This window comes from Crocuta crocuta, unplaced genomic scaffold, assembly GCF_008692635.1.
Source record: "Crocuta crocuta isolate KB4526 unplaced genomic scaffold, BGI_CrCroc_1.0 scaffold156, whole genome shotgun sequence".
In the NCBI taxonomy this organism is placed as follows: domain Eukaryota; kingdom Metazoa; phylum Chordata; class Mammalia; order Carnivora; family Hyaenidae; genus Crocuta; species Crocuta crocuta.
This window is the reverse complement of record NW_027531308.1, coordinates 1,829,651-1,844,425: the sequence shown is the minus strand read 5'-3', so window position 1 is coordinate 1,844,425 and position 14,775 is coordinate 1,829,651. Positions and strand designations below refer to the sequence as shown.

General features: G+C 41.8%; 1 protein-coding gene across 1 annotated transcript in view; it reads right to left on the bottom strand.

Annotated features, from left to right (window-relative positions):
- Positions 1–14,775, bottom strand: part of FMN1 (formin 1) — a 286,938-nt gene that overhangs the window by 98,596 nt on the left and 173,567 nt on the right.

The following is a 14,775-nucleotide window of genomic DNA, read 5'->3' as shown; positions in this document are numbered from 1 at the left end:
GCATACACATATAGATGTGTATATATACTCAGATATGTGAAAAATATGTCTCTTGATATGTATATGTACAATCCATGTAGATGGATATATGGACTGGAGAAAACAGACTGGATATCATGCCATGTTCATTCACATTCATGAATTCTGATAGGAGATACAGACTTATGTATGTATGTATTTATGTATTTATTTATTTTTGAGATACAGGTATTTTTAATCTCAAAAGCTAGATTCAGAATTCTTAGAAAGAAAATGGTCATTATTGGAAACAAAATCTTTGATTAATTTTGGGGTCAAGCATCTCACCATACTTAGATGAGGGCTTGGGTAGGTGGAGTGTTATCTAATATTCTGGGTTTAAGGAGATGGGCATTGTCTTTCATAAATGAGGAAGAGAGCTTGGGTCTCTTTCAGAAGGATAGATGGATACAGAGGAAGAAAGATAGGAAGAGAGGAAACATTGAGTTGGGGGGGGCTGGTCTCTCGGGCACCCCCCTCCTCAACTTACAGTGCTTGCTGTGAGCATGGACTGTGAATACTAAAGAAGATGCTGGATTTTACGCCAAGTTTGGACCTAGCACAGAATAAAGATGCCTTACAGGGAGGTAGAGGTATCCCTTCCAACAAGGAAATAAAAGATTGGAGGTGCCCATCCTCTTTCCATCAAACCATATGGACAGCTTTGTTTCTCTACAGAGGTTTTGGAGTACATTGTTCTTAGATCACAGGAGACAGGGTGGTTTCCAGGCTTACTATGAACATACACGGGTTACACAAATATTCATACATTCAAAACATTGAGTACCTGCCCTATGGCACTGTGTTAAATGTTTGGGGTGGGAGACTATTTACCCAGAGCTATTGGTCATTTTTCCTCTAAAAAAATCTAGAAACAGAGAGAGATAAGGAAATCAACAAATTGTAGTATAGTGCAGTGTCATGGGACACTGCGTAGGGGCTTCCAACTCAGACTGGGATTGGGAGGTGGTGGCCAGGGAAAGTTCTTCAAAATAGGTAACTTATGAGTTCAATTGCAAAAAGTTCAGGAGGAGTTAGCCAGCGAGCCAAGGAGAATGAAGAAAGAGGCAAGTCGTTTCAGAAAGAGGAAATACAATGAGTAAAAGTAAAGCATGATGGGAACGTATTTATCTTTTGGGACAAGTGAAGTGGTAATAGCATGACTGGACCTCAGGGACACAGAGATGTTTTCTTTCCCAGATCTTTAATGTCCTGTGTTTTGAATCACCTAGATTTTGATTCAAAGGCACTGCATTCAAGGAGCTGGAGCTAGAACCAGCCTGATCAGGGAAAGGAGGTCACGAAGTGCCACAGGAGTAGGAGACTTGTCACTTTAAGTAAAATAGTCAGGAAAAGTCTCACTTTGAAGATACCTGGCTAGAGACTTGACTAGAGTAAGGGAGAGAGCCGTAAGTTTGAGGAGGGAAATCAAGAGTGTTATTTAGGGCATGTTAAGTCTGAGATGTCAATTAGATGCTCATGTTGTATGTAAAAGTCTGCAGTTTACGCTGCACGGATGGGATAGAAAAAATGTAGCCAAAGAAGGGAGGGGTTATAAGACAAACCCTGGGCACATGGGTGGTGGAGGAAAGGCCCACAAAGGATGGAGAATGAGCAGCGGGAAAGAAAAGTAGGGGTGTGGAGTCACATGGTCTGAGAGGAACCCAGTCTTGCAAGGAAAAAAGAATAGTCAGCTCTGTGCCATACTGTTGAAAGGTCACACAGAAGACAGAGAAGTGGCCACTGATTCTAGCAACACAGAGGTCTCTGGTCTTTTCAGAAGCAGATTCAGGGACTAGGGGATAGAAGGAGGAAGCTGAACTGGGGAGGGGTGAAGTAAGTGGAGACAGATTCTATAGCCCCTTATTTAAGTAGTTAAGCTAGAGAGAGAATAGCAAAATGAAGAAAATCATTCCATCCAAGAAGATACTGTCTAGAGCTACTCTGATGAAGAGTGGGTACTCATTTCCTCAGAGGAATTTTGTGTAAAAATAAACCCACCAGGAAGCTTGAGCCCAGGGGAGTCCCATGATGCTGATTCACTTCACAGAGGGAGGCTGCCCAAGATCAAATTCACCTTAATGTCCCATGATCATGAGTATTCTCCATGAAAAAATTTAAGCAGAAGTGACAGGGCCAAGTGAGGACATGCCAACATGCTTTAGGACTTTTGGAAAGACTTGCGAAGCTGGGCCACCAGCTACAGCCTTTGCACGGAATTGTCTAAGGCACTATTCAAAAGTCCCCCCCATCAAACATCACAGCTGAGTCAGAATTTCCACTGTGATGATTATGTGGTTATAGACACAGCCTTGGTCTGCGAGACATCAGCATGAAAAATATTCATTAATCACCTACCCATGACTGGGCCTAAATATAGACGGATCGGGCATGACTTGATTTATAGGGTGTTAAGTGATCCATCCATTTATTTAAAAACATCCCTTCCCAAGGTCCCCATAAAAATCATCACCATCGGAAGCTTTCCCTTGAAATGAAGATGCCAACTTCAGAAGATCTCTTTAGGCACTCATACATATGAGTTAAAAAAGAAAACACTATTGAAGAAGAATTCATTAACACATTAGTATAAATTAATTTCTCAGACTAGTTTGAAAAGGCTGGGGATTTCAAGCAATAGATGGGAAAGTGTGTTATAATGGAAGAAAAAGGCACCTTCAGCCAAAGCCCTGATCTCCAGGTAGACTGTGTTAATAGGAAGCCTTAGGCAGGCAGCCCCAATCACAAAGTTCCTGAGCGTCTGAAGGGGATGGGAACTCATTTTGGGGAGGAGTGCAGCAAGCCCCTTCTAAAAAGTATTATGAGGAAACTTGAAAAATATTTATTAAAAAAATAGTCGGAGGAAAGTCATTCATGCTATCATGACCAGAATACTTTCGTACCTTTTTAAAAGTGTTTTGGCCTCTTCCTCACACACTCCCCTCCTAGTTTTATAAGGACTGCCTTTATATATATGTTTATACATATACATATGTTTTATACCCTTGTATTTGAAAGAGAAATGTATGTACCTTTATTCAATTAAAGATATCAAACACACTTTCTCATATTAGTTCACAGAATGCACAAGCATTGTGTTTAACAGCCATATCAAATTTCATCCAACAGATGAACTCTAGGTTATCTAACAGTGACCCTACAGTTGAACAGTGCAGTCCCTTCTCCCTTACTCTTGTAGCCAATCAGGCTTTAAGTAACAACTGTGCCCAGGAAAACTTACTCAGTTTAAGACTGTTTCTTTGTTTCCGAAAAGTGGAATTATGGGTAAAATAGGAAAAACATTGTTAGCGTCCTTGATACCTATGGTCAAACTGCTTTTGGTACAACACAGCTTATACCAAAATGGGAGTGATGAAAGAGAGAGATTTCTTTAAATAAAACCGTGCCTTCTGTACTTGTGCCTTGCAGACGTGGCTAGCTACACGTAAGCTACAACTGTGCCTGTCACTGTGATATGGGGGCTAGGGCATCTGAAGGGATTTTACACTAGAATGTAAAATATGAGACGATCACCCATGCACTGAGGTAATTTACTCAAAGGTGACTGTGACTGGTGACATGCAAAAGTTGATATAAAATAATTTGTGATTTAACCACAACATAAGGCTAGGTTTGAGGTCTGTCCATGAAAGCAGCCTTTCTGAAAGGCCCTTCTTGCCCCATTTAATTGGAATGTAAATTACACTATCACCAACACCAGTGGAGTTATCTGAATGGGCTTGGGGCAAAGTCTACAGGGATTTTTACATTAAGCACTCAGATTTCCGAAGTACACATTTATACAATTATAAACACATTATTTTAAGATGTTCAGACCTGTGAACCAACAATATCAAATGGTCTGGACACAGGATTAAAATCCAGAAGCATCTCAGTGGCATCCAACCAAGTTGAGCATCCAACTCTTAATTTGGTCTCAGGTCATGATCTCGCGTTTTGGGAGCTTGAGCCCCACATTAGGCTCCATGCTGATGGTAAGGGAACTACTTGGTATCCTCTCCTCTCCTCTCCTCTCCTCTCCCCTCCCCTCCCCTCCCCTCTTCTCTTCTCCTCTCTCTCTCTCTCTCCCCCCCTGTCTCTGCCCCTACAGCATGCACATGCATGGTTTCTCTCTCTCTCAAAATAAATAAATAAACTTAAAGAAAAACCCAAGCCATTTGTGGAGAAGAGATAGAACCTATATTTTTGGGCAATCAATTGAGTATTTGCATTAAGGAGTGTCTTTAGTGAAAATGAGTAGGTGAAAATTAAGAGGTTGCTGATGGGATCAGCAAAGGCAGAGCAAAGCCCCACTAGGTAGTATATGCCTTATTCTCACAGAAATTATATTTGAGGTTAAGCAATACATCCTATGCAATGCTCAAATGAGGAAAATTGTTTCCCAATAGGAATTCTTAAATTAAAAAAATGCTTCCTGGGGTGCCTGGGTGGCTCAGTCAGTTAAGCATCTGACTCGTGATTTCGACTCAGGTCATGATCTCATGTTAGTGAGTTCAAGTCTTGCATGAGACTCCACACTGCCAGTGCAGAGCCTGCTCGGGATTCTTTTTCCCTCTCTCTCTCTCTCTCTCTCAGAATAAACTTAAAGAGAAACACGCACTTCCTCTAGAGCCAAAATGCTTATTACATGGTAGCTTTTACTAACGTTATATGACAGATTCTCCAGGACATATAAATCTTGAAGGCAACAGGCCTGCCTCTTTACGATTCAAGGGAATCCGTAAGGGGCAGGGGTAACAGAGTTGATCCTTCCAGCAGTGCAATCGCTGTCTGCAAAGAGACCAGTGATTAAGATGCATAAGCCCCATTAGCAAAAAGCAACCTGTTTCCCCATTGCTCAACCAGGACAGCTGCAAGCCTTCCACAATTTCTCTGACCTCTGGGCCCCCGTTCCCGTTTCGGCCTCTACTGGGTTAGTCACATTACCCGTAACTTTTTACTCTGGAGTGTGTTTATATCTAGATAAACCAGAAAGAAATTTAAAAAGAAAAAAGGAGAAGAAAGTAAAGGGTGGAGAATTATTTTAAAACACCCAAGCTCAACTGGTGGACGGAATCTGGTATCTATTCTTGGCCACACGAATCACTGGCAAAGCATGAAGCTGGCGACTGCTGCTAATCAGTTTGCCACCGTTTTCAGATTTAATGCAATATTTGGCTAAGACATTTAAAAAAAATCCCCTATTCCAGCTAAAATATTTACACAGTCCTATGTGTCTCACTTAATGCCTGTTAAGCAATTGTCTTTTAAAACTCCACAGACACTTGTAAATCTGTCGGGAGAATTGTGGCCCATAAACAAGGCTTCATATAAAGAGGGCTGTGCTGTCAATCTGCTGAGGGTCAGGATTTCTGAGGATGTGTTTGAAAATAAAGTTGAAAATCAGAAATAGTTGAGAGTGGGTAACCGAGTGGCCAGTAGTCTCGCTGGCGGCGGGATGCTGTTAGTGGTTATTGCCGGGAAGCCTCCAGACACTGACCTCAGCTATTTAAAGTCCTGCTCTCCTGTAAACCTGTCACTGAGCCTACCTCTCTGTTGAGTTATGGCACAGGAAAAGTTAGTGGTCCAGAGGCCCTGGTCGTCTGCCTCACAGGGCCCGGCAGGTTAGAGAAGGTGAGCTGGTGAGCTGTTACTCGGTTAGGTAGGAGTGTGTTAGGAAGGAGGGGGACTCTTAGAGGAAAGGGGAAATCCTGGGCAGGGCTGAAGTGGGGCAGCAGAAGTAGACAGCTGAAACCTTGACAAAGGAGCAGTGTTTCCCGGGAGAGGCTAGGTCTAACAGATTGTGAAATCTCCCCTAAAGTCTTCAGCACTGATGCCACAGAAAGGCAGGAGAGGTCTATGTTAAGCTATCTCCTGCTGGCCTGGAGGAGCCCCAGAACTTGTCCGTGTCTTCCAGATGAGCCAGGTACTTGTGACAGGACTTTGTTCAATCGTTCAGTTATTCCTTTTAGATTTGTCGCCTTGTCAGTTTAACTCTGTGCCACTGACTTCAACGTGTTATTGATTAGGATTCACAATTAATTTTACCAGTTTAAAAAAAAAACAACTCAGCCTCAGCTTAAATTACTCAATTTGGGGGGAGGGTCGGTGGTCAGGGGAAAGATGTGTTTTGGATTGAGAAAACAAATTAGGTATTTGTAGTGCCCAGGTCTAGTACCTTGAATAGGAGGTAGCAAATATTTGTTGATTCTCTTTGTATTATCAGGAAGGGCTTTGCAAATGTTTTTGTGACTCTGAGCAACAGCTGGAGGGCAAACTCTGCTCACCTTCCCCACCCTTATCAGACAGACAGCAAGTTTTAATCATTCTTCTTTGGGACAGATTCCTGTTCCTGAGAGAAATCAGAAGAGTAAGTAGGAATCAGTTTCTCCCCTAGAAAATGAGGTGACACTTGCTCTTAAAATGTGTTTACAAATTACTTGATATTTCAGTTAGTTTATTCAAAATTAGCAGCTAACTCAGTGCTTTGAATAAATATTTGCTAAACAAAAGAACTGACTGTAAGGCCAAACAATGCCCTCTTCATGTTTTGGAGGGTTTTCTTTTTTTTGTTTGTTTGTTTGGATACCTGGAAATTTGGTAGTGTTTTTAGTCCATCAAAATAGTTAAGAAAAACAGTGTAAAAACATAATCAAATTGGCAGTTTTAGCCCATTAGCCATTATAGATTTTTCTTGGGCTTTCCTCTTTCTGCGAGTTTTGGCACAGGAAAAGTTGCTGGTTTAATGGCACCTGTGGTTGCACAGTGGCAATCTGTGGTTGCTACACAGATTTGGGCATATTGCCTTTTATCTCTATACCCAATAATTCTCTGAAAACCATACCAAGGTCGCAACTTGTATGACTGGTAACAAATGGTCCTTAATAACCAAAGACGTCTTGGACCTTAGCCTGCCTTTGTGTCTCCTTTCATTCCTTACAACAATTCTATAAGCTTGGTCTCGCTATTATTCCTTTTGCTAAGTAAGGATGAATGAAGTTCCACAGACATTAAGTGGCTGAGTTGGAATCTGAACTCAGGGATGTCAGACCCGCTGGCCTTGTGCTATCCAATCTCCTACCCTAACCACCTACGGGAAGTTCTAGAAACAGTATGGAGTAGCTATGAAAGTGTTTTGCAAATGGTAAGAAACAAGGTAATGAAAGCTAAAAACCACCCACTGCCACCAGGGGACCCTTTTGTTTTAAATGGAGAAACAGAAGGCTGGGCAAGGTTAGGTGGAGGTTACAACAGCAAGTGGCACAGAGAAGGCCAAAAGCAGGGCTGCTGACTCTCAGGCAGGTCAGTGATCTTTCCATGGGTACCTCAAGAGTAGAGTCACAGCCCATGACCTCTGTTCATTCTAAGACCCATGCTGAGGCCAAGAAATCTGTAAAGAAATCTGGAAGAGATAAGGGCATTGGCAATAACTCCAATCCCCTTTGCTGGGGCTAAAAAGGCCTCCCTCCAACTTCACTCATTTCATTGTCTGACATGAAAAGCAACCATTTGTGGATTGTGAAGCTTCCACAGGGTCCAAGATACACAATTTACTTGGGCAGGAAAATATTTTGATATTCACAAAACCACACACAAATCTTTTTCTGTGAAGAAATGTTTTGACCTGACACAAGTTTATGGTAACATAGCATAAGCTCTGGCATAGTAATCAAAAGACCCAAGTTCTATGCTGGCCATTCTGCTTCCTATCTTGGAGACCCATCTTCTCCTCTACAGGCCTGCCCTAACCACTTTAAAGGATGAAGCTATACACACAGGTGGGGTATCCCCATTACAACTGCATTAACCTTTTTCTTTTTTTGAATGGGAATGTAACAGATACTTCATTAATGGACTTGCCAAATCAATGCTACTTTCTGTTTCTCCTACCTGATTCCCACAGCATGTTCAAAGATTAGAGCTGGAAGGCTACTCTCTGGTTTCCCTGAGCAATTCTTCCCAATCATTGAGTAGGGTCCTTATCAAGAACGGTTTCGCTTTTCCCAAACCTATTTATGCAAGTTGTTCTTTTTATTGTAATTACACAATTTTCTTTTAAATTTAAGATTTTATTTTTAAGTAATTTCTACACCAAATGTAGGGCTTGAGCCTACAGCCCTGAGATCAAGTGTCACAGTCTCTACAGACTGAGACAAGTGCCCCTGTAATTACATAATATAATTACTTGATGGTTAACTATAGCAATATGATTGTGAAAAGGCACTATTTCTGACAATTTAAGTACAAGAAGCTAAAATATTGCTGTTAAATATAGGTGCAAGAGAACACAGTGGAGACTGGGGGGACAGGGCAACCCAGTGCAATGTGATACTCAGCTTTGGATCCTGGAACAAAAAGAGTACATTGGTGGGAAAACTGGTGAAATCCAAATACATACTAGAATTTAGTTAAGTGAAACATACCACTGCCAGTTTCTCAGTGCTGAGGACTACATCACGACAATGCAAGATGTTGTTAACATAACAGTCACAACGAGGGAACTTGATCAGGGCTATAGGAGTACTCTCTATAGTATCTTTGGAACTTTTCTGTAAACCTGAAGTTACTGCAAACTAAAAATAGAAAGTTCATTTTAAAAAGGTGTGGGAATGATGCTATATTTAACTTGTTGTAAATTAAAGATTAAGGGGTCCAAGTATCATTTTCTATGATTCTTGATTTGGGCCAACTTTTTTCCATTAACCAACCACACCAGATAAGCATTCTACTCTATAAAGATCACTTCTAGATGGTATCAATGCCAGAATGTTTGAGGGATGGGTAAATTCAAGAGCAGATCCTTAAGAGCCATCTAGAAAGAGAATACCTGAGATCCAAACCTGCTACAATTTTATGGTTGACTTTTATATCCCACGGCCAGAATTCCAGGGATTCTTAGCTGTTCAATTAACTAAGTCTAGGCAAGAGACCAGTAACCCTTACTGAATAAGGAGAAGTGTAGAATGCACTGAAATTGCATAGTAACAATCATCTTAGAAACTCAGAGTTGGAATTTACTTTCAGAATCATCTAGCACAAACTCCTCTTTCTGATGGCATCTATCCTACCCATCTGTTGTAACACAGTCTTCCAACCAGAAGTGGGTGAGGCACCTGCTACCTGTCTCAGGAAGCACAGCTCTCCCTTTGTCTAGTCTTAAAGTATGTCTCTCTAAAATTTCTACCTATTTATGCTTATTTGACAACTCTGTCCATAAGAAAACAATCAAATTTCTAACAGGAAGGTCAACAATCATGGGAAGCTGAGACTTTTCTACATTTATTAATTTGCTCATTCATCCACTTAACCCTGTGGCAGTGGGTATAAACATTAAGAAGGTTCTTAGATCTTTGCCTTCATGGAGCAGGAGCTGAGGGAGGGCGGGAAATATTTACAAATAAATAGAAAACAATAGCAGTATCAAAACTGGGAGTCCTAACAGAGAATCACTGTTCAAAGTGTAGCTGCTATCGTTTGGGAGAACAGAGACAGCTTAAAGCATGCGAATATCTAAAGTAAGGGCATTCCAGGTGGAGGGATCGCCACTGCATAGGTCTTTTTTTAAAAAATGTAATTTATTGTCAAATTGGCTAACATACAGTGTGTACAGTGTGCTCTTGGTTTTGGGAGTTAGATTCCCGTGGTTCATCGCTGATATACACCATCCAATGCTCATCACCCATTTTCCCCTCTCTTCCCTTCCCCCCATCAACCCTCAGTTTGTTCTTTGTATTTAAAGTCTCTTAAGGTTTGCCTCCCTCCCCTCTCTATTTGTAACTATTTTTCCCCTTTCCCTTCCCCCATAGTCTTCTAAAACAAGCTTACTGGGTTGGAACACAAAGAAGGCCTGTGAGGCTGGAGTTTAGTGGACAAGAGGGGATAGGGTGGCATGAGATGAGACAGAAAAGGCACAAGTGGTCAAACCATGTTAGAATTGTAAAGCATGGCTGAGGTTGGATTTTAGTCCAAGAGCTACAAATACGAAACAAGGTAGCTCCGCTGGTCTGATGAGCAGAGACTGAATATAAAGGAATGGCAAGAGCAGAAAGAAGCAGGGGAACCTGTTAGGACTCCGTTGTTATGTCCTCACTGAGAGAAGGTGCTGGTTTAGACTAGAAATATGATGCGGATACAGAGAGCAGTGAACCGACTCAAGGCACATCTTGTAGGACGAACCAGCAGGATTTGCTCTTGGACTAAATATCAGAAATGGGTGCACAAAGGGAACCAGGGATAAATATTATACATTTCGCTGATATTCTGCAAAGGAAGGGATTTCCTTCATAAGACGCTGGTCCCTTGCTCCAATAATCAGTAAGGCAGACAGTGACACCTGCCTTTCTATACAAGGACACAGAGATGTGGAGGGATGACATGACCAGCCAGGGGTCACATAGCTCGTGAAGGAGGGATCTGAACTCGGGGTTTGTGACTCAGAGTTTTCCATGACAGTAGCTTTTATTTTAGTATTTTATGCTTTTTGTCAAAGAAAAGAAAAACACAATAAATTCTATTAACTGTGTTGGTTTATAAATAAAGAGGAGAAGGAGAGTGAAAGCTGAGAGGAGGAAACCAGCGTAACATAACTCATCCTTCCCACCTAGAGATGTCACAACCGTGGCTTCAAAGGAAAACACAAACTTCTTCCATTAATTAAACGAATGAATCAGGTTTCAGTTTCCGTATCCTCTCTCCTTTCTGTACAACTTGTCTTTGAAGGCATTCCATTTGGGAAATGTGTGACCTTTACCCACCATGCCGCACTTAATTGAATGCTTTGCATCAAAAGTCACCGCGCTGATCAACATTTTACACCCACTCCCTTTCTGAAATACTTACCCCAGTTCCTTGTGTCTGTTTTGTTGAAATTGTTTTACAAAAATAAATCATATCAAAGTTTTTCTTTTATTATTTCTGAAACTTTGCTTGCAAAACTAAATATTTTTAACACCATGGCAACACGGTCAGGACTCTGGCTAATGTATCCAGTCCCGTACCAGAGATCAGGCTTAGCAAACTACTGCCATGGACAAATGGGCCGCAAAGGAGGAAAGAGCTAATAAATTAGGCATGGTCAATAATCAGTCAAGTCATGTCTTCTGGAGCTTCCTTAAAGGTGATAAATTAGCCACGCCGTCCTAATGGCAGATTCCCTCCTCTCCCTTCTAGAACACACCAATACATGTTGAGTGAACTGCGAACTGTATGGCTCCTGAATGAGTTTAAATAAAACCTCCCACATCTCTCTCAAATACTTCCTCAAACATCTGTTCCTCTGACCCTTCCAGTATCCCAGTGTTGGGGAGCGTAGGATGATCAGCTGCAGTTTTTCAGCCGAGGCCCACAGAGGTTAAGTGATTTGTCAGAGCTGCATGGCTTATCACACGGTTGGTAAGAGGCAGAACTAAATTTTTTAAACTGCATCTCCTGAACCCCCAGCTGGGACTGCTTTCCACATGCCAGCTTCTGCCACCGAGACTTAACGCTCGCTTAAAGATGTGTTGGGTGGTGGTTGTGGCCGTGTTGGTATATTTATTAAAGTGGTGCCTGCAGTTAAAAGAATACTTGTATCCTACTCTAGGAAAAGCAGTTCCCCATTTCCATCCCACAAACTTCACCTGGTTCTCCCCGCCCCGAGGCAGCCACTTGTGCCAATCTGACCTGATGATTTCAGCACTTAATTGCAGGCCTCCAACAAGCGTCTAACTGCACTCTTGCATCCTTCTCCTGATGCAGGATACAAGATGTAGTTCTCTTTCCTTCCCCGATACCTACCACACACGAGCCCCCTGGCAGGGTAGCACAACTATGGTGTGGCTGGACTGGCATCCTGTGTTAACATTAACATGACTTTGCAAACACAGCTCCCTGTCTCAGTTGATACACAAATTCTGATTAATTCGCTTTTCCTAGACCTCCTCCTCCGCTCAAACTCCCGAACCCTCATGATATTTTTTTTTTTCTAATTTGCTCTGGTTTCTATGTTCTTAACGTGAAATGAACTCCAAACTTGTTGCAAGTTGTGTAATTCTGGTCAAAACATTCAGGACACATCAGATACATTCATTACAGATCTTTGAGGATCTTCTTTAGGATTCTTTTGACCCAATCTAATCTGGAACGTCTGCTCTCTGTGCCCGGCTGCCATCCTGGGTCGTCCACCCTGGACTATCTCTTTGCCTCCCTTCTCCATTGCATTTTTAATTTCCTGTCACCCTTGTCTTCCTATTTAGTAATAAAGCACATTCTCTAGAAGCATTCTGAGGATGACTGGGTGGGAGGTAAGTTTTTTTTTGATAACTTACATGTTTGAAAATAACTTTCATTTGCCTTCATATTTGACTGATGATTGGTGGATATAAAACTCTGGATGGAGATAACGTTCCTTCAGAATTCTGATCCACTTCTAGCTCCTAGCGCTGCTGTTGAAAAACCTAAAGCCATTCTGCTTCCTGATTCCGGGTAATTTGGTTCCACATCTCACCCCTCCAACTCCCGCCCCTTCCAGAAGTGTCTAAGTTTGTCCTGAGCATTCTGAAATGTTCTAACAATGGTATGGGTCTGCTTTATTCCATTCTGCTGGAATCCCATTGGGCCTCTTAAAACTGAAACCTGTATCCACTTTGGGAAAGTCTTGAATAATTTCAGTGATTTACTTATGTATGACTACACAGGAATGTTTATGTATTTATACATACACATTTACATACAAATTTGTGTCCAGTCACGGGGCAGTAAAAATCAGATTGCTTCTCACCTTTCTCCACTCCTGGATTGGAATTCCACTTTTTGATTTGGTGGATTCATTCACCACTTGTCCATCTACTTCTGAGCTTCAGAAATTTTGCAGTTACGGTTTTTTCTACCATTCTGTGCTCTTGACTTGACACTTTCAAAGAAGTTTACTATTTTTAACATAATTTTTAAGAGGAGTTGAAATCCTACATGAGTACTCAAGCCAGATGAGTGTTCGATTGGCCATCTTTTCTCAGAAGTCCTCCAAGAGTCTTCCAGAGTCTGTTTTCTCCCTTTCCCAGAGCCATGCTTATGGACCATGCTCAACTGAGTAATTAAAGAAAACATTCATTCTCATGGTGAGATCTAGTTTTTTGTATTTTTCTTTTCTTTCTCTCTTAAAGAACACTTACACTCTTGTGGGGAGAAAGCTACTTGATAGACGACATTTCTCCTGCAAAGTCAGGGCTGGTCCAGACCACAGAATCAACAATCTGCTTCACCATGTGACTTGACAAGTCCTGGAAGCTTCCCTAATTTCTCATCTATGCCAGAACCACATTACATGTAATTTCCACAAACAAAAGAGATAACGAAGGAGTCAACACCATGCAGGTCACCTTGGGTGGCCCTGTAGTCCTCTGCTATTCATCTGGTTACCCATCTTAGACCGGTGTGCTTACATTCTGGGTCATAAAGGAATAAAACATAGGGCAGGCAATTTTCAGAGACAGAGACAGAGCAAGTATATCAGAGAAACCAAAAGAAATGGACAGGGAGGGGGCTCCTGGGTGGCTTAGTAGGTTAAGCGTCCGATTCTCGCTTGGGTCATGATCTCGCGGTTCATGGGTTCGAGCCCCGCGTCGGGCTCTGTGCTGACTGCCAGCTCAGAGCCTGAAGCCTGTTTCAGTCTGTGACTCCCTCTCTCTCTGACCCTCCCCTGCTCACGCTGTCTCTCTCTCTCTCTCTCCTAGAAATAAATAAAACATTAAAAAAAAAAAAAAAAGAAATGGACAGGGAGGAAGCAGGAGGATAGAGATTACAACAGGTTGATCAGTTGAGTAGTTATGAACAGAGAACCAAAAAGGCCTAAAGTCAATCCAGTTATTACCTGTAATCCCTTTAGCAGATGAACTAGAGAAATAAGTGAGCTTATTCATCAAGCCTTCTCATTCTAGATATTATTAGTGCCTGTGGGGAGGGCCGACAAACAGTGGAAGAATGAAGCATGGTGCAGTGCAGAGTAGAAGCTCTGTAATCAGAAGAACCTGCTTCTAGTCTGAGCTTCATCCTTAGCAGCAAAGTTGCTTCAACTTCCTTACTGTTAGAATGCAGGTAGTCCTCAGTTTGAAGGTGTTCTAAGAAACAGAAATGCTGGAAGCAAATTTGCAGGTGTTTGGTAGTCGTGCATTAAACGGCCACTGTCATCGTTAGTGATGGTGGAGATGGACATGCACCGCACCCCAGAACATATTCACTGCGCCTGTGTCCACTGCCCATCCTGGAAGGGAGAATGTTATCACTGACATTGCTTAGAATTGCCAGTGTGTGGTGGTAATAAAAAGGGAACCGCTCTTGGTTGGTTTTCTTATTGCTTTTAAACCCTCTATAGATATGCCAGATAAAGACAGGACAGCAAGATAAATTTAAATTTGAGATAAAAGAGGAATAGGTTTTTTTTTTTTTTTTTGGTATAAGTGTATCCTGTGCAATATTTGAGACACACTCCTACGAAAGGCAAAAGGCCTGTTTATCTGAAATTCAGATTTAACTGGGCCTCCTGCATTTTATTTAATAAATCTAGCAACTCTAAGGATACCCCCATATTGCATGTACTGGGGGAAGAACTGTAGCCATTCCAGTCTCCTATCCCCCTGACTGTGTGTCCATTGCAAATTCAAAAGAACAGTCGCCACACAGACCTTCTTTAAATTATCTTCTTTGCTTCCTGAGATAAACTCAGTAAGCAATCCCTTTTCCTAAATTCCGTTTTGGGGTCAGTAGCACTGACTGAGTTAATGT